This window comes from Sorex araneus, chromosome 6 (assembly GCF_027595985.1).
Source record: "Sorex araneus isolate mSorAra2 chromosome 6, mSorAra2.pri, whole genome shotgun sequence".
In the NCBI taxonomy this organism is placed as follows: Eukaryota; Metazoa; Chordata; class Mammalia; order Eulipotyphla; family Soricidae; genus Sorex; species Sorex araneus.
The window spans coordinates 65,355,836-65,374,997 of NC_073307.1; the positions used below are offsets into that span (position 1 = coordinate 65,355,836).

The 19,162-nt window shown below is 46.6% G+C and overlaps 1 protein-coding gene and 1 pseudogene across 1 annotated transcript in view; one reads left to right on the top strand and one right to left on the bottom strand.

Annotated features, from left to right (window-relative positions):
- The first annotated feature begins 2,284 nt into the window (after positions 1-2,284).
- SCAF11 (SR-related CTD associated factor 11) overlaps positions 2,285-19,162 on the top strand; it is a 90,176-nt gene continuing 73,298 nt past the window's right edge. The window contains exon 1 of the mRNA XM_055141409.1: positions 2,285-2,431. The gene's annotated coding sequence lies outside the window, so the exon portion shown is untranslated. The remainder of the gene's footprint in view (positions 2,432-19,162) is intronic.
- On the bottom strand, positions 13,469-18,840 carry LOC101554071 (40S ribosomal protein S10-like; annotated as a pseudogene).

Here is a 19,162-nt window from a genome sequence, read left to right on the forward strand (position 1 = left end):
GGGCAGTGGGACTGGAGGGAAGAAAGGGGTTGGGTACCTATGGCTGGTTAAGTTAGAATTCTGTGGAAATCTTTGAAAAAGTAACCTATTAAGTTTAAAGAGTCAGTAACTTTGAAAAAACAGTTCCTCTGTGGCACAAGCTACAGAGAAGAAAAAGAAGATACACAGACGTTCCACATTGCAGTTCCCAACAAATTATTGAATGTATGTGCAAACCGATAGAGTCACAGACAGGGAAGGCCTGGCCATCTACACTGGGAGAAAAGTACAGTGTTTTGGAACCTAAGCTAGCGCAAAGACATGACAACAGGCCTTTGGGACACAGCATCCAACCGAGGAGAAGGGAAAAACTACTGAACTACAGAATTCCAGCTAAAGCACATCAAAATAAGACCACTGATAATTCCAAGCTCACCTCCTCCAACCACCCTAGCAACAGATTGTGGGGAGGCAGTTTGGGATAACTGGGTACACACAAACTTGGCAGAGGCAAAGGTGTGAATTTGCCAGCCTCTCTCCGTGAGATGGGTAATTTCTTACTGTAAGCTGCATTTCCTCAGTGTCCACATTCCTGCTTGGAACGTGTACTCATTTTTTTCCTTCCACTCTGCAGAAGCCTATGTTCTCTCCTGAGCATGCATTTTTCTCCCCTTTTATTCCAAATAAACTTGTGTTACTTCATTATTCTTTTCTGTGAGGGAAGGCAATGGATCTGAAAAGGTCTGGGTAAGACTTTCCTTTTCTGCAAAGAGCAATTCCTCGCTCTAGTCTGGGTTCCATAGCTCCCCCAAGAAGTTGTGTGGCCCGGGTCACACCTGGCAGAACAAATGGGACTCAGGTGCAGTTAGACAACCACCTTGTGGGGCTGTTGAGTACCAAGCAAATGCCAAAACCGACTTAAAACAGTCCTAGAATTCCCCAGGCCATTTCCCCGGGTGACCAAGGTGGGTAGAGAGAGCGCAAATATTGAAGGATTCTGGAGGCTGCCACCTCATTTCTCCTGCTCATGGAAGGCAGAACGCAGCTTTCTCAGGCAATAGGCTCCTCTTTCACCCACAACACAATAATCATCTAACCAAAGTGGTCTTTCTAATTCAGTTTGTTTGGGGGGGAGGTACTAGACTCAGTGGTACTCGGGGCTTACTCCGGGGGTTCTGCACTCTGGGAAACTTGGGCCATATCCGGGTGTTGGGCATCAAACCTGGGTTGTCTGCGGGAAAAACAAGCGCCCTACCCCCGGTACATTCGCTCTGGACCCTAAACTCATTTTTGTTCGTTTTGGAGCCACACCTAGCTGTGTCACCGGTGCTGGGGTCAGTCGCAGTGGTGCTCCAGGAACCAAGGACTCCTGCAATGCATGTGTTCTAGCCCTCTGCACCGTTTCCACGACCCCTCAAACTGAGTTTCTTATCCAGAGAGAATTAATTTCTCTAATGAGAATCAAGGCTCGGAGACTGGAGAACGTCAATCAAGCAGGCAACTTCTTCCCTCGGCTTTTAAGTCTAAGTCTGTGGTGCCGGGCCCTGCAGTGTAGACTCGGCACCCCTACACACTTTGAAAATAAACGATGGGCCTGACGTCAGGGACCCTTCTCACTCCAGAGAAGGCGTTTCCCGCGGGCACCGCTGCCAACGCCGCCGCACCACATGCTGAACTCATCTTTCAGCCCTACATCGCGGTCCTTCTCTAATCGTTTCCTTTTTTGGGTCACTCCTGGCGGTGCTCAGGGGGCCCTGTGGGACGCTGGGACTCGAACCCGGGTCGGCCGCGTGCCGGGCAAACGCCCTCCCCGCTGTGCTATCGCTGCTGGCCCTAGATTGCTTTCCTAAAACCAAAATACAAAAAACCCAAACCAGAATGGCAGGTGCCACTGAAGCGCGCTCGCGCCGGGTCCCTAGGGGTCCCCCTCCCTGTGTCGGTGTGCCGCGACTCGGGCGCCGACCGGCGGGGCGTGCGTGCGCGGGGGCCGGGTGTGCGTGCTCGGGGGCGGGGCGTGCGTGCTCGGGGGCGGGGCTGCGTGCGCGGGGCGGGGCTGCGTGCGCGGGGGCGGGGCGTGCGCGCGGGGGGGGGCGGTTTCCCAGCCGCCCGCGCGCCTTCCCGGGCATGCGCCGGACGCGACTCCGCCCGCCACGTTCCGCGTCGCCGTGGGATGGCGGCGCGCGAGCGCCCCGCCGCGGCCCCGCCGAGTGCTGCGGCAGGCGCGGGCGCGCGGGCGCACGGGGGCGGGCCGGCGGGCGTCAGCGGGGCGCGCCGCGCTGTGGGGCGGGGGCGGGGCCGGGCGCCGGGGGCGGAGGCCGAGCAGGCGCGGCGCGGGCGGGCGGGCGGCGTACGGGCAGCGGCGCCGTCTGCAGCCGGCCGGAGTCCATGTTGGGGAAGTTGGCGGCGGCGTGACGAGGAGCCGCCGCGGAGCAGCGCCTCGGCAGCGCCTGAGGTGAGCCGGGCCGGCCCGCGTGGGGGGGGGCGCGCGGCGGCCGCGCCGGGCCGGGGTCCCCGCGGGGGCGGGGGGCAAAGTTTGAGGCCGCGGCGCGGCGCGGAGGAAAGTTGGGGCGGCCGGCGGGAGGCCTCGCGCCCGCCCGCGCCCCCGCCGGGCCCCGCCGCCCCCGGCCCGCCGCCGGCAGCGCCGCCAGAGCCGCCCGAGCCGAGCCGCCCGCGCCGCCCGAGCCGCCTGAGCCGCCCGAGCCGCCCGAGCCGCCCGAGCCGCCCGAGCCGCCCGAGCCGCCCGAGCCGCCCGAGCCGAGCCGCCCGCGCCGCCTGAGCCGCCCGAGCCGCCAGAGCCGCCCGAGCCGCCAGAGCCGCCCGAGCCGAGCCGCGCGGGCCCGCGGGCTGGGGGCCAGGCCGGGCCGGGCGGGCGGGCGGGCGGGCGGGCGCCGGGGCCGCACAGGGGCCGCACAGTGGCGTGGCCCTGCGGCCGCGGCCGCTCGCCGTGGGGCAGTGTGCGGGGGAGGCGGGCTCGGAGCCGGGCAAGCGCAGCCGGCGGCGGCGAAAGTTAGACCGTGGCCCGCTGGACTCGGCCCCGGCGCTGGAGCGGAGGGGACAGGGACGAGGGGTCGGGGTCCCCGGCGGTTGGCCCGCCCGTCCGCGGTCGCGCCCGCGGTGCCCCGCTGCGGGAAATCCCGCTGTGACGCGTCCTTGCGTCTGCCCGGGGTTGTTCCTGCAGGTAAACAGAGGCGGAGAGGGGCCGGCGCCGGCGCGTAACAATGTAGCTAGGCGGCTGGCAGTGTTTTGTTTGGGTTCTCTGGGGGTGCTTGCAAGTGAAAGTCATTGTTTTAGAGCCTGAGAACTTGAGTACGTTTTAAAGTTTTTGTGGCAAAATGGGATGAAATGCGCTGGCCTGTCTAAGCGTATTCATGCTGTAAAGACCCCGCCCCCGCCCCCCAGTATGTCTGGGGGGAAATGGAAAATTCATTCGCGCTCTAGGTGTTCTCTGAAAAATTGTATGATGGAGATGTTTTAAGGGTGACTTTTTTTAGTGTCTCAGTGGTAGTAATAAGGTCTTTGGGACAATCATGAAACTACTTAGGGGCCATTGAATTTTTAAGCTGTGCTTTTAATCTGCAGATAGGGCGAATGCAGTGGTTACACGGTCCTGTTGATGCTTTTTTTTTGCATTAACAAAGATATTGAGTGATTTTGCAACTCTTTGACTAATTCTTAGTACATCAGTGAGACGTGTAAAATGTAACTCCAGTGGATGATAGGTATATAAGGAGTGTGGGGCTAGGATGTGACTCAGGGTAGAACGCCTGACTTGTTTGCCTTATGTGTGAGGCCCTGGGTCTGATCTTTAGCACCCAGCGCTTGGGAGAGGGGGAAATCCCTGGAATTATTTTCTTTGTGACTTCTCTTTGGCACATTCTGCACGCCCCTATCCTTGTTCTTTATTGAAATTAGTTGGATCTTGACTTTACCTTGCCCAGTGAAATAAAGAAGCTTGAAACCTAAATTTTTCATATCTTATGCCTCCAAGAAAATGTTAATGGCCTTTCTTATCTTGCATGTGATTGTGGTTAACTATTAGTAGCTTTGAGTAGAGCCCAAAGTTAAAACACAGGTTGTCATTATGTTTGCAAGGCTTATTTTTGCATTGTCATCAGTTTTGTTTTAGCTTTGTGAATATTTACCAATTTATACCAAACATTCACAAAGCCAAAACAAAACTGGTGACAATAGAAGTTGGGTGGAGCATAGCACAGCGGTAGGGCATTTGCCTTGCAAGCTGCCAACCCGGGTTTGATTCCTCGTCCCTCTCGGAGCGCCGACAAGCTACCGAGGGTATCTCGCCCACACAGCAGAGCCTGGCAAGCTACCCCTGGCGTATTTGCTATGCCAAAAACAGTAGCAAGTCTCACAATGGAGACGTTACTGCTGCCCGCTCGAGCAAATCGATGAACAACGTGATGACAGTGCTACGGTGCTGCAATAGAAATTGTAAAAACATCTTGCAGATTAGGTGTCCTGAAACAGTCTAGACCTTAGTTCACTTAAAAGATCAGGAGTGTGTGTGTGTGTGTGTGTGTGTGTGTGTGTGTGTGTGAGATAAATAGCACCTCCCTGATAACATACCTTAAGTGAGTAAACAGTGCCCCCCTCCCAGTTAGTTGCACCTGAGGTAACTCTACAGGCACAGCTTTCCCTCAACCCCCATCCTCCCCTCATTCAACACAGTACCCCCTATTGGGGGGAGCATAGTGTTGCTGCTTTGGGAAACACTGACCTAACCCTTTAGCATTCAACAGTGAGCATGATCCTGATCGAAGATTTTGCATCTTAGCACTTTTCAAATGACTTCCCTTCTCAGTCATGCCCTGTCCTTATTATGGCCTACCAGGACTAAGTCTTTTGAGTCTCCTGTTTTTAAACTGTGGCCACACTTCTACCCTGTTGCTGAGGTTTTTGCTCTGGATACTCTGTTTAAAACAACAGGTACATTTCCCAACTCTATTTAAGCTAAATTTTGCTCCATAACATTTACTGCTTACCAGTGTTATATAATACAGTAATTTTGTGGGGGTTAAGGGTAGGCCATTTGGGCCATAGCTGGCATTTGCTTAGAGCTTATATCTCAGTTCAGGGATCACTCCTGATGGTGGTGGAGGACATTATGCAGTTCTGGGGATTAATGGGGCCCGTTGTTTGCATGGCTAGCTCCTTAATCTCTGTACTACCTTTCTGACACTTATAATTTACTAATTTAAGTGTGTTGAAGAGAGTGGTGATAGGAATAGATACGAAATTAGTTGTGAGATCTTTGCAGTACTTCAGAAGCAATGTAGATATCTTGACTCAAGATAGCAAGAATTTCGGAGATTGCAAAAGTGGTTCATATTTGGGGGCTGGAGTAGGCACTACTGGCACAGCGGGTAGGTCGTTTGCCTTGCACGAGGCCGACCCGGGTTCAAATCCCCAGCATCCCATATGGTACCCTGAGCACCGCCAGGGGTGATTCCTGAGTGCATGAGCCAGGAGTGACCCCTGTGCATTGCTGGGTGCGACCCAAAAAGAAAAAAAAAAAGTGGTTCATATTTGTAGTCAACAGGCCTCACTTGAAAGATTGAAAGTAGGTGGGGAAGAGAAAGAATTGGATTGATGACCATGTTCTTTTTTTTTTAATTTATTTTATTCTTTAATTAGTGAATCACCATGAGGTTACAGATACAGATTCACACATTTTCTAGCTTGTTTTTCCCTCATACAATGTTTGCAAACACATTCCTCCACCAGTACCCATTCTCCACCACCAATAAACGCAGTATCCCTCCCACCCCCCAATCCCATCTCCCCCCACCCCACCCTGCCTCTGTGGCAGGGCATTCCCTTTTGTTCTCTCTCTCCACTTGGGTGTTGTGGTTTGCAATAGGGGTATTGAGTGGCCATCATGTTCAGTCTCTAGTGTACTTTCAGCACAAATCTTCCTCCCCAGGCAGGATCTCCAACCATATTTTACTTGGTGTTCCCTTCTCTATGTGAGCTGCCTTTTCCCCAGCATGTGAAACCAGCTTCCAAGCCATGGAGTCAACCTACTGGTACTTATTTCTACTATTCATGGATATTAGTCTCCTATTCTGTTATTTTATATTCCACAGATGAGCGCAATCTTTCTATGTCTGTCTCTCTTTCTGACTCATTTCACTTAGCATGATACTTTCCATGTTGATCCACTTATATGCAAAGTTCATGATTTCATTTTTTTAACAGCTGCATAGTATTCCATTTCTTCAATCAGTCATCTGTTCTAGGGCACTCGGGTTTTTTCCAGATTCTGGCTATTGTAAACAGTGCTACGATGAACATAGAAGTGCAGATGTCATTTCGACTATACTTTTTTGCTTCTTCGGGGTATATTCCCACTAGTGGTATTGCTGGGTCAAATGGGAGCTCAATTTCTAATTTTTTGAGAAGCGTCATATTGTTTACCAAAGGGACTGGACCATTCGGCATTCCCACCAGCAGTGTAGAAGGGTCCCTTTCTCCTCACATCCTCTCCAACAGTGGTTGCTTTTGTCTTTTTGGATGTGTGCCACTCTCTGTGGTGTGAGGTGGTATCTCATGGTTGTTTTGATCTGCATCCCCCTGATGATTAGTGATATAAAGCACTTTTTCATGTGCCTTTTGGCCATTCGTATCTCTTCCTTGGGGAAGTTTCTGTTCATTTCTTTGCCCCATTTTCTGATGGGGTTGGATGTTTTCTTCTTGTAGAGTTCAACCAGTGCCTTATATACCCTTGATATCAACCCCTTATCGGATGGGTATTGGGTGAAAATCCTTTCCCATTCTGTAGACTGGATGACCATGTTCTTTTGATTGTGACATTTTAGATTTCAAGTGCTTATAGAGCTTTCAGGAGGAAGTTTATTTAGACAGACTGTTTGTTTTAAAATTGGAGAAATTACGGACTGAAAATAGAGAATCACAGGGAGTCACTTATGGGTAATTGAAACTATTGGTGAAATTTCCTAGATAGGGAACTATAACTTGAAAAAAGGATGGTAAAATGAAATTATCAGTGAACTCTAACATAAAAAGATGAAGGCTTATGGGGTAGTATGACTTGTCTCCAAGAATACTTTGAATGTCAAAGAAGAAGAAAGTGAATGTGGTATTAAAGTAACCAAAGAAAGAATTTTAAAATGAGTATAGTTTGTAGGGTTAAGTGTTGGTAAGAGTTGGATAAAAGTCAGGACTAAAGGATTTTTCATTGAATTTAACAGCATAGAGCTCACTGACTTTTGGACCAAGGACAGTTAGCTTGTTGTTTTCAAACTAAATCTTAAACAAGATCTAAAAAGTACTGAGATACAAGATTAAGAATGTGAGTAGGCTGCTGGGAATATATCCCAGAAAAGCCAAAAAGTATAGTCGAAGTGACATATGCACTTATATGTTCACCGCAGCACTGTTTACAATAGCCAGAATCTGGAAAAAACCCGAGTGCCCTAGAACAGATGACTGGTTGAAGAAACTCTGGTACATCTATACAATGGAATACTATGCAGCTGTTAGAAAAAATGAGGTCATGACGTTTGCATATAAGTGGATCAACATGGAAAGTATCATGCTAAGTGAAATGAGTCAGAAAGAGAGAGGCAGACATAGAAAGATTGCACTCATCTGTGGAATATAGAATAATAGACTATAAGACTGACGCCCAAGAATAGTAGAAATAAGTACCAGGAGATTGTTTCCATGGCTTGGAGGCTGGTCTCTCATTCTGGGTAACTCAGGGAAGGGACCACCAAGTAAAATGTGGTTGGAGGTCATGTGGGGGAAGGGTGATGTGGGCCGAATACAGACTAGAGACTGAACACAATGGCCACTCAACACCTTTATTGCAAACCACAACACCTAATCAGAGAGAGAGAACAAAAGGGAATACCCTGCCATAGTGGCAGGGTGGGGTGGGGGGAGACGGGACTGGGGAGGGGGGGAGGGATGTTGGGTTTACTGGTGGTGGAGAATGGGCACTGGTGAAGGGATGGGTTATCAAACTTTGTATGGGGGAAACATGAGCACAAAGATGTATGTATCTGTAATTGTACCCTCACGATGACTCTCTAATTAAAAATAAACTAATAAAAAAAAAAAAGAATGTGAGTAGGTAAAGGGATATACCGGATAAGCTTTCAGTATTTGTATTGCAAACCACAATGTTCAAAAAGTAGGGGTGGGGAGAGAGGGAGGAGAAGAGACCTGCCATAGAGGCTGCTGGGGTGGGGGGGTGATTGGAGGGAAACTGGGGACACTGGTGCTGGGAAATAGACACTGGTGGAGCGATGGGTGTTGGAACACTGTATGACTGAAACCTAAGCATGAGCAGCTTTGTAAGGGTCTATCTCAGTGATCAATAATGAAATCTTTTTTTTAAAAAGAATGTATGTTACTATAGATACAAGAGTTTTTATCAGATGCTGTGTGCAACTGATTCTGTTCTAGACAGGTTACATTTTCATTTGATCTTTTCAGCAGCCATATAGTGCTCAGTGTACTCAGTTCATTTTACAGAAAAGAGCCTGTGACTCTAGAGAAGCTCAGTGACATGCTAGGTGTTAGGGCACTTGTGCTAAGAATCTATATTCACTTCCGTTTGAAACTATTCTTTATTCACTGTATTCGTTTGGCCTCCCAAACACTCAGGTAGTGCTGTCTTGTAATACACCATTATGTGGTGATGGAAATGTTCTGTAACTGTGCTGCTCAGTATTAGACTGAATAGCCTATTCCTTATCAAACTTGTTCTTTCTTTCTTCTCAGGTCGTTCCAGCTTTGATCAGTGAAAATTCCTTCAAATTAGTTTCTGTGTCTTTTTGACTTGCTTTGAATATTTCCTTCCTTTGAAACGCAATAATGTTCTATGATCACCTTGTACTTTCACCACCATATATCTAGAAATCAACCATTTCACCAAGGAGTGCAGATACTTAGAAACCAAAATTTGGATACTATGTTTATTTTTGTATCTATATGTAGAAAGCCACAATTTGTCACCAGTTTCTCCAGTTTTAGTTTTGTTTTCTCCCCTTACAGATTTTATAACTCCTTCTCATAGGAGATAAACCTGATTTTCATTGTCCTTGATTTATTTCACTGTCACTGTATCACTGTCATCCCGTTGTTGTCAATTTACTCGAGAGGGCACCAGTAACGTCTATTCCTCCCAGCCCTGAGGTTTTAGCAACCTCTCATTACTCATCTTTCCCAATGATTGGAGGCTTTTTCAGGGTTAGGGGAATGAGACCTATCGTTACTGTTTTTGGCATATCAAGTGCGTATTCGATATGTCAAAAAAACTTGATTTATTTACCTGATATAATTAGTCCACAGTATATAGCCGATTTCTTGTTCCCACTGCTCCTCTCTCCCAAACTGTATAATGTTTTCACTCTACTTTGTATCTGGTCCCTCCTGCCAGGACATAGTCCTCACACCAGGCTTTTCATATGCCTAGTACTAAGGGTCTCATCAGCAGACTGAGTTCCAGTACCTTATTCTGGGCTCTCATATCTAATATGGACACCTGTTCTATGACTGAACTCTAACATCTCCAGGTAAAATAGATGTAGAGCAGATCATGCTCTTTTCCCTTCTCCTTTATTTAATCTTTGTGGTTTACAAGTTGTTCTTCATACAGTTGTTAGAAGCATTCAGTGTTCCAACACTAATCTATCACCATGCTCTTTAAAAAAAAAAAAAAAATTTGGTTTGGTTTTGGGGCCACATCTGTCAGTACTCCGAGCTATTCCCAGCTTGTGCACAGGGAATAGCATGCAGTGCCAGAATTGAACCAGGTTTTCTGTATACAAAACGTGTAACATACTCTATTGAGCTATCTTCATGGCCCCAGATATGTTCTTTTAAAGATTATATGTATCTCCTTTGTAAAACACCAACAATTGTGGTGAAAATTATAAGGTATGTTTTCAACTTTAGAAATCAAACCCACATGTTTCTCTCACCTCTTTGTTAGTGGTAAGAACGATTTTTCTGGGCTAGAGAAATAGGACAGTGAGTAGGGCACTTGTCTTGTGTGGAGCTGGCCCAGGTTCAGTCTCAGCATGCCCCAGGCACCACAAGGAGTAAGTCCTGCTCGCAGAAGTGAGCCCTTGGCCTGAGCAGTGCCAGTTTTGGCCCCCAAATAAACAAAAGTCCAGATTGATAACCACTGTAAATTTATGTGTTCGGGTTATTTACTTTAGTGCAGCTATTGATGTGATACGCTCCTTTTGTTCTCCATTGCCTGCCCCCTCTTTTTTTTTTCAAATTTTGAGTATTTTCCTTTCGTTACATTTTATATGTCCCAAATTATCTTCTTATACATATAATTTGAAAGTATTTTCTCCCATTCTATAGTTCTAGTTCTATTTCTTAAAAAAATTTTTTTTTAATTTAGTTTAGGCACCATGAGATAAACAATTACAAAGCTTTCATGATTGGGGTTCAGTTATACAATGTTCCAACACCCATCCCACACCCCACCTCTCCACCCTGCCACCATGGCAGATGGCAGGCACCTATCTCCTTTCTTCTCTCTCTTTCCCCCCCCTCTCTCTTTCCCTCTCTTCCTTCCTTTTGGGCATTACAATATGCTATACAAATACTGAGAGGCCATCATGTAAAGTGGGTAAAGTCATTTACCCACTTTCAGCACACGTCTTGGATAGTGGTCTCTTCTCAGTTCCAAATGCCCTCTCCCCCTAGCACCAGAGGCATTGCCTGCCCTTTTTAAAGATTATGTCTGGACAGATGAGAAGCAGTGGGCCCAGGTCAGGGGATTAAGGTACAAAGGTGGTGTTAAGGAATGATAGAGTATCCAAACTACAGAGTCAACAACACTGAAATCAAGACCCAGACACTGACAACAGAACTTAGAAAAAGCTCTTTGAGCTGTGGCCCCTATTTCAACTTCTTTTTTTTTTTTTTTAAATTGGGTGTGTGGGGGAGAGAGAGTAGGGGGGATTGGTGGGGGTTTAGGTCCTGGAATGCTATGGAGCTATTTTTGCTCCCAGAATAGAAGGAACCCTGTCAGTGCTGGTTGATCATATGTGGAGGCAGTGATTTGAACCCATGTTGGTTGGATGTAAGGAAGGGATTTTAACCCTTGTCCTATTGCTTCGACCGTTTTTCATCTTTTAAAATAAGGCTTCTGGGGCCCAAGTGATAGTTATAGTAAGTGCACACAGCCGACCCAGGTCCCATCCCCGGCCTCCTCTATGTTCCCCTGAGCGTGCTGGGTGTGACCCCCCCCCCCAAAAAAAAAGTAAAAAAAATAAGGCTATTGGAGCTAGGGCTCTTCCCTTGCACATAGCCTACCCAGGTTCCTTCCTGGCATCCCATATTCTCCAGCAAGCCCTTCCAAGAGTGGTCCCTGAACACAGGACCACTAGTACCTCCATGTGTCCCAAAAAACAAACAAAATACAGCTACTAGAAATGTTTTAATTAAGTGACCAATTTTATTGAAAAATGCTGTTCTAGGGATTATAATATTAATACCTAAGCATTCACAAGCTATTTTACATTAATACATATGAAGTAAATTTAGACTATCCAATTCCTCCCAATGACTGTTATATTATAGGTAACAGATGTGCTTCATATACATACAATGAAAACTGCACTTTTTCGTTGAGAGTTGTGGGATTTTTGTTTGTTTGTTCATTTTCTGGGCCACACCTGTTGATGCTTAGGAATTACTATTGGCTTTGCACTCCAGAATTACTCCTCGTGGTGCTCAGGAGACCTTATGTTGCCAGGGATTGAATCTGGGTTGACAATATCTGGGGCAGACACCCTACCCACTGTACTATCTATTGTTTTGGCTAGAGAGTTATGTATTTTTTGCTTTCAGTAATTTCTTTTTACAAATATATATTCCACATGGTATCACTGCTCCTTATATGTAAGAAACAGTAACATAGAACTTATTACACTGCTTTAAGAATGTAAAGTGGATGAAAATGTACCCTAAAAAAGCACATTCTTAGGAAAAATATTGGCAAGTAATGAAAACAGTGATCATACATTTTTTAAACATTTTAAGAAAAAAACTCTTTAATATGCTTTACTATATTATTTTTGCACTACGCCAGTGGTGCTCAGGCCTTACTCCTGGCTCTGCTATTGATCATGATTTTTTGGGCATGTTCATCTTGAATTATCTTTCCTGGTGTGTACTAAGAATTTTTGTCAATTTTTAATATTTCTCATTTCACTAACTCTGGGAGACTTTTGGACATAATTCCTTTTTGCCTGACATAATTACTTTTTGTCGTAAGTTCTTTTTCTGTACCAGCTTCTCTCTGGAACTCAAATACCATGAATAGAACTTTGGATGTCAAGATTCTTCATTTTCTTACAGTATGTTTCTGTTTTTCTCCTTCCCTCCCTCCCCTTCCTTCTCTCCTGGCTCTGCCATTAGAAATCACTCCTGGCAAGGGTGCTGGAGATTGACAGGGTTGGTCATGTGCGAAAGCAAGGACGCTACCCTCTGCACTCTTTCCAGCCCCAGGTCATTTCCATGGCTGTACCATCCCTTTATTTACCCATTTCTTTGACTTTTGTTTTGTTATTGAAATCTTATTTAAGACTTGACATTTTTCGGGGCTGGAGTGATAGCACAGCGGGTAGGGCGTTAGCTTTGCATGCGGCCGACCCGGGTTCAAATCCCAGCATCCCATATGGTCCCCCGAGCACCGCCAGGAGTAATTCCTGAGTGCATGAGCCAGGAATGACCCCTGTGCATTGCCGGGTGTGACCCAAAAAGCACACCCACACACAAAAAAAGACTTCACATTTTCCAGTTTTCAAATTTCCCCTTTTGTGGGGGTGGGGAGAGCACACCTAGCAGTGCTCAGTACTCATTGCTGGCTCTGTGCTCAGAGAACACTGTTGTTGGTGCTGGCCGTACTATGTCGTACCAGTGATTGAACTGGGTTGGATGTATTAAGGCAAGCACGGTAACCCTGGTACTACCTTCCACCCTCAAATTTTCCTTTATTTCTTTTTGTAGGGAAAACTGTCTAGCTGTTCTCAGAGACCGGGGAGTCGCTGCCAGAAATATTTACTTGGCCTCAAAATGTGGACGTGATATTTGTTGTTTGGGCTCAGTGATTTGGTATATCCTGATCTTCATAGGCCGTGTGGTGCTGAGGATTAAATTGGCCCCCGCCCCATGCAAGCACTTTCAGCCCTCTGAATGATCTCTTTTGTGTTTCCATCCTACCCCTGTGTTTCTTTCCGTTTTTTAAAATAGTTATTTTTTTTTAATCCCAGCCTATATCCTTTTGTTGTCTTGGGAGTGGTGCTCAGCCCACCCGAGTGCAAGGCAGGTACCTTCCGCACTGCACGCCGCAGCCCTTGCCAGGTTTATATTCTGACCCACAGACGGTGGTTCTGCTCAAGCCACACGGTGCAAACAGAACAGGAGGATCAGCTTTTCTGGCTGTAGGTTCATTCAACACAGAGCAATCGCCAATTTACTGAGGGGGCTGACCACGTCCTCGACCTGGAATTCGGTTGCCGACCCAGCCCTGGCCTCCGCTTTCTTGTCGGCACCAGGGGCCACAGCGCTTCGCCGGTAGGTGTCTCTGTCGGCTTCCCCACAGGTGAGTCTTGCAGGCCTCTCGCCCTCCAGACTTTGGGCCGTGGCCTTCCGGTTTCAGGCCGGCTGCGGCACAGGGTGTTGGCCGATCTTGGGGGGCAGGTGGTAATCCCGGAGATGCTGGATACCCTCATTGGTGAGATACCAGTAGAAATGTCTCCAGGCAAACTGCTCCTTCATGTAGCCCCAGGACTCGAGAGACTGCATGGCCTCATGACGTGCTGGTTGGGCACGGTCTTGTCGCCAGCTCCGGTGCTTGGGCCTGTGCACGTCCTTGGCCACCATCACCCCCTCCTTGAAGAGCAGCTCGTCGATGGCGATCCAGTCTTCTTGGGCATCAACATCGCGGCGGCTGCTGCGTCTGGCGCTTGGAGTAGAGTTATTATTTCTTTACTGAGAACTTCCATCTTTTCATTCTTTCAAGAAATGTTAATTTTTTTTTTTTTTTTGCTTCATGAAAAAAGTTTATATTTGTTTAAGCCTAACATGTACTGTAGCACTGTCGTCCCGTTGTTCATCTGTTTGCTCGAGCAGGCATCAGTAACATCTCTATATGATACTTGTTACTGTTTTTGGCATATCGAATATGCCACGGGAAGCTTGCCGGGCTCTCCAAGAGGGATGGAGGAATCCAACCCGGGTCAGCTGCGTGCAAGGCAGACACCCTACCTGCTGTGCTATCGCTCCAGTCCCTAATGTGTAAATCATTTATTGAAAGCTATCTCTTGGGTGCTTATTTGAATAGATGATACTGTATCCCAGTAATAAAGTGAGAACAAGACATAAGATTCTAATAATTCTTTTGTCATTTGAAACATTAATAGTGCTATCATTATTGTTTCAATAATTTTAATGTTACTTTCTGGAAAAGGCCTAGTGTATTCCATTCTTACTATTACCATGGGCTTTGAGACCTTGGATAAGTTACTCAATCTTATTATATGTAAATTAAAGATAACTTCTCAAAAATTATGGTGAGAAAATTCACAATATGCCAGAAAATTGCTAAGATTATTATGAAAAACATACTCAAAGCGGGGTTGGGGGTGTTTAAAGCTTTGTACTAAGATTATGCTTGAGATTCAGTATCTACCCATACCAGATTCTTATGTAGAAGAGTGATTTATTTTTACTTATTTACTTTAAATAGTGTAGGAGTACTGCTTGTTCAGCCATTGGTTAAGCTGATTGAATTGGGCATGAACTCCACATTACTTTTTTTTTCTTTATTTATTTTTAATTAGTGAATCACCGTGAGGGTACAGTTACAGATTTACTCATCTTTGTGCTCTTGTTTCCCTCATACAAAGTTCGAGAACCCATCCCTTCACCAGTGCCCATTCTCCACCACCAGTAAACTCAGCATCCCTCCTACCCTCCCCAATCCCATCTCCCCCCACCCCCCCCCACGGTCGCAGGGTATTCCCTTTTGTTCTCTCTCTCTAATTAGGTGTTGTGGTTCGCAATAAAGGTGTTGAGTGGCCACTGTGTTCGGTCTCTAGTCTATATTCGGCCCGCATCACCCTTCCCCCGCATGGCCTCCGACCGCATTATACTTGGTGATCCCTTCTCTGAGTTGCCCTCTCCCCAGAATGTGAGGCCAGCCTCCAAGCCATGGAGTCAGCCTCCTGTTACTTATTTCTACTATTCTTGGGTGTTAGTCTTATAGTCTATTATTCTATATTCCACAGATGAGTGCAATCTTTCTATGTCTGTCTCTCTCTTTCTGACTCATTTCACTTAGCATGATACTTTCCATGCTGATCCACTTATATGCAAAGTTCATGATTTCATTTTTTTCTAATAGCTGCATAGTATTCCATTGTATAGATGTACCAAAGTTTCTTCAACCAGTCATCCGTTCTAGGGTACTCGGTTTTTTTCCAGATTCTGGCTATTGTAAGCAGTGCTGCGATGAACATATAAGTGCAGATGTCATTTCGACTATACTTTTTTGCTTCTCTGGGATATATTCCCAGTAGTGGTATTACTGGGTCAAATGGGAGCTCAATTTCTTTGAGAAGTATCCATATTGTTTTCCAAAAGGGCTGAACCGGTCAGCATTCCCACCAGCAGTGTAGAAGGGTCCCTTTCTCCCCACATCCTCTCCAACAGCAGTTGCTTTTGTTCTTTTGGATGTGTGCTAGTCTCTGTGGTGTGAGGTGGTATCTCATGGTTGTTTTGATCTGCATCTCCCTGATGATTAGTGATGTAGAGCACTTTTTCATGTGCCCTTTGGCCATTCGTATCTCTTCCTTGGGAAAGTTTCTGTTCATTTCTTCGCCCCATTTTCTGATGGGGTTGGTTGTTTTCTTCTTGTAGAGTTCAACCAGTGCTTTATATACCATTGATATTAACCCCTTATCTGATGGGTATTCCACATTACTTTTTTTTTTTAATTATATCACCATGAGATAGAGCTACAAAGCTTTACTGTTTGATATTCAGCCATACAACGATGAAACATCTCTCCCTCCACCAGTGTACATTCTCCACCACCCACATCCCAGTCCTCACCCTGCCTCTATGGCAGACAGTTTTCCCAATACTGTCTCTAACTTTGGGCACTGTGTTTTGCTCAAAATTTCCCACCACCATTCAGGCCTACCTGCCAGGGGCAGATGCTAGATAATTTATTTTCCATTGCTCATTTTGCATATCATGAGAGCTCACACAGCCACGATTATGAACGTAAATTGCTAGATTGTAAATGGTTGTGGTTGTGTTCCAGAGACATCTCTGTATGGCACTAACCCAGTTTGGGATTCAGTTGGGAGTCCCTGGGCCATGACTGTTGGTGTGCTCAGATGGCACCCGGAGCAGATTGTGGGCATGACAGCCAGTCTGCTGGCAGCCCGCATCTCCTGCCACCGTGTGGCCTGGAGATTCAGTCCTGTAGCCCGCATACCTGGGCCTTGTTTGTGGAAGCGCTTGCTCCCCAGGATTCCATCTGGAGTAGGCGGTAGACTGCACCTGCCCCTTCTGGGTGCCCCAGTGACATTCGCCCAGTAGGGGCCCGGAGAGATCTCCGGCGCCAGGCTGTCTTCTGGGACTCGCTGCTGTGTCACTGGGCCAGGGCTGTTGGTGGACTAAGATGGCGCCTGGAGGCAAACTGGGGGCATGACAGCCAGTCTGCTGACCTGGGAACCATGCTTATTTTGAATTTCATGAGCGCTCACACGGCCGCGATTATGAATGTGGCTTGGAGATTCAGTCCTGGAACCCCCATACCTGGACCTTGCTTGTGGAAGCTCTTGTACACCGGGATTCCATCGGGAGTAGGTGGTGAAATTGGCTCGGAAGGGGGCCTGGAGAGATCGCAGGTGCTGTGGTGTCTTCCAGGACTTGCTGCTGTGTCTCTGGGTCAGGGGTGTTGGTGCGCTGAGATCCACATTCAGACTTTTCAGCAGATTATGTCTTGGTAAGGTCTGTCCTGAGGCCGTGGAGTCACGCTGGGGGTGTGGCCACAATTCTGGATTGTGGAAGCAAGTGGCTGCCAGGGGATCTGCTTTGGCGGGCACGGGCCAACCCGCCCCCTCCAACTGGGGGTGGAGGAATCAAACCCGGGTCGGCCATGTGCAACGCCCTACCCGCTGTGCTCTCACTCCAGCAATATATAAATATATATGCACACACATTTCTTGGGAAATTAGTGTGATGTTTAACATCTTTGCAAAAAGAGACTGATTGCTATAATTGAAGCTCTTATTAAAGTTTGAAAAATTGTATTTATATAGGCAGAACAGTATTTCAGAGGTAATATTCTGAGCATTTCCCCCTCTTTAAAAAAAGCACAACTGAAGTCTTTTCCCATTCAACTGGAACAAGCACTGTCACAAATTTCTCTTTTAAAATTCTAGAATCTGTTTGTTTGTTTGTTTGTTTGTTTGCTTTTTGGGTCACACCCAGCAATGCTAAGGGGTTACTCCTGGCTTTGCACTCAGGAATTACTCCTGGCAGTGCTTGGGGGACCATATGGGATGCTGGGGATTGAACCCGGGTCGGCCGCGTGCAAGGCAAACGCCCTACCCACTGTGCTATCGCTCCAGCCCCGAATCTGTTCTTTCTATAAGTGATTTTGTACATCGTTCATTATTTTCTCATCTTCCCTCTTTGGGCAGGAGGTAGACAAAGATGGCCATTTCCATTCAGGAGTGTTCTGAAGGTAGATTGAGGGTTAAAGAAAAGAGCTGGTACATCTACACAATGGAATACTATGCAGCTGTTAGGGAAAATGAAGTCATGAAATTTGCTTATAAATGGATGGACATGGAGAGTATCATACTGAGTGAAATGAGTCAGAAAGAGGGGGGCAGATAGAGAGTGACTGCATTTATTTCTGATATATATATGATATATATGTATATATGTATCAGAAGACTTTATATCCATGGCCGGGAAAATGGGAAAATAGGGCTTAGGACGACCGGTCCATGGTTGGAACTAACCCCAAGTGAGTGGGGGGCTGAGGGTAGGTAAGATAGAGACCAGTAAGACAGTAATGCTGGGAATGACCATGCTGGGCACGATCTGAGGGTTAAAAGTCAGTAACGGGATTTTCTTGATAACTTTTCAGTATCAGTGTTACAAACCACAGTGCCCAAAGGTGGGGCGGGGAGAAGCACCTGCCGTCGAGGCAGGCGGGGGTGTGTGATGGGAGAGAACCTGGGACACTAGTGCTGGGAAGCGGGAACGTACACTGGTGGACGGGTGGGTGTCGGAATACTGTATGGCTGAAACCCAACCATGAACAGCTTTGTAATGGTCTGTCTCACAATGATTCAGTTAAAAAGTTTAAAGATTGGGGGGGAAAGGGAAAAGAGCTGGTTAACAGTAATGTTTCTGTTTTTCTGTTTTTCATCCATCTGGGTGAAACAAGTGCTGTTGCTCCCAAGGGTTTCTGTATTCCTCTTAAGATTTGTTTGTGAGATGAGTCTCTAATAGTTCATTGATTTGCATTTGTTTTTAATATGCATAGGGTATATGTAAATATAAATATAAACGCTCTTTTCTACACTTACAACTCTTATCTAAAAGAGACCTGTAATAAGCATTGAGAAATTACAGATGGAAGTAAATGTAAGAAAGAGCCATAGATTTGTCTTTACCTTTAACTTGATTGTAATTTACTTAACTTGGTTGTAGTGTGCTTTAGTAAATGGCAATGAGAATGAAGATAAATAGGAATCCTGAGTACAATTGTTAAGGCACATACCTTGCATTGTGGTTAGCTCTAGTTTCATCCATGGCACCACATGGTCCTGGTGCATCACTGGGTGTCCCTGGAATCCCCAACCACTGGTGGGCTTGCTTTTGCTTGGGTGATACATGGGACTGCAGGGCCCGAGAAGCAATAGTAAAGCCTTGACAAAGAACGACCCTCTGCTTCCTGAACCCTGCTGGAATACCCCCAGAATAGAATCTTGAGTTTGAAGATTACATAATCAGCTCCTCCTTTTATTCCTTATATACCTTATGCAGGAATGAAATTGATAAGGAAGAATTAGCTTAATATCTATGTTGAAGTTACTGGATTGACGTAACATGCCTTTTGTTTCTCATTTGAAGA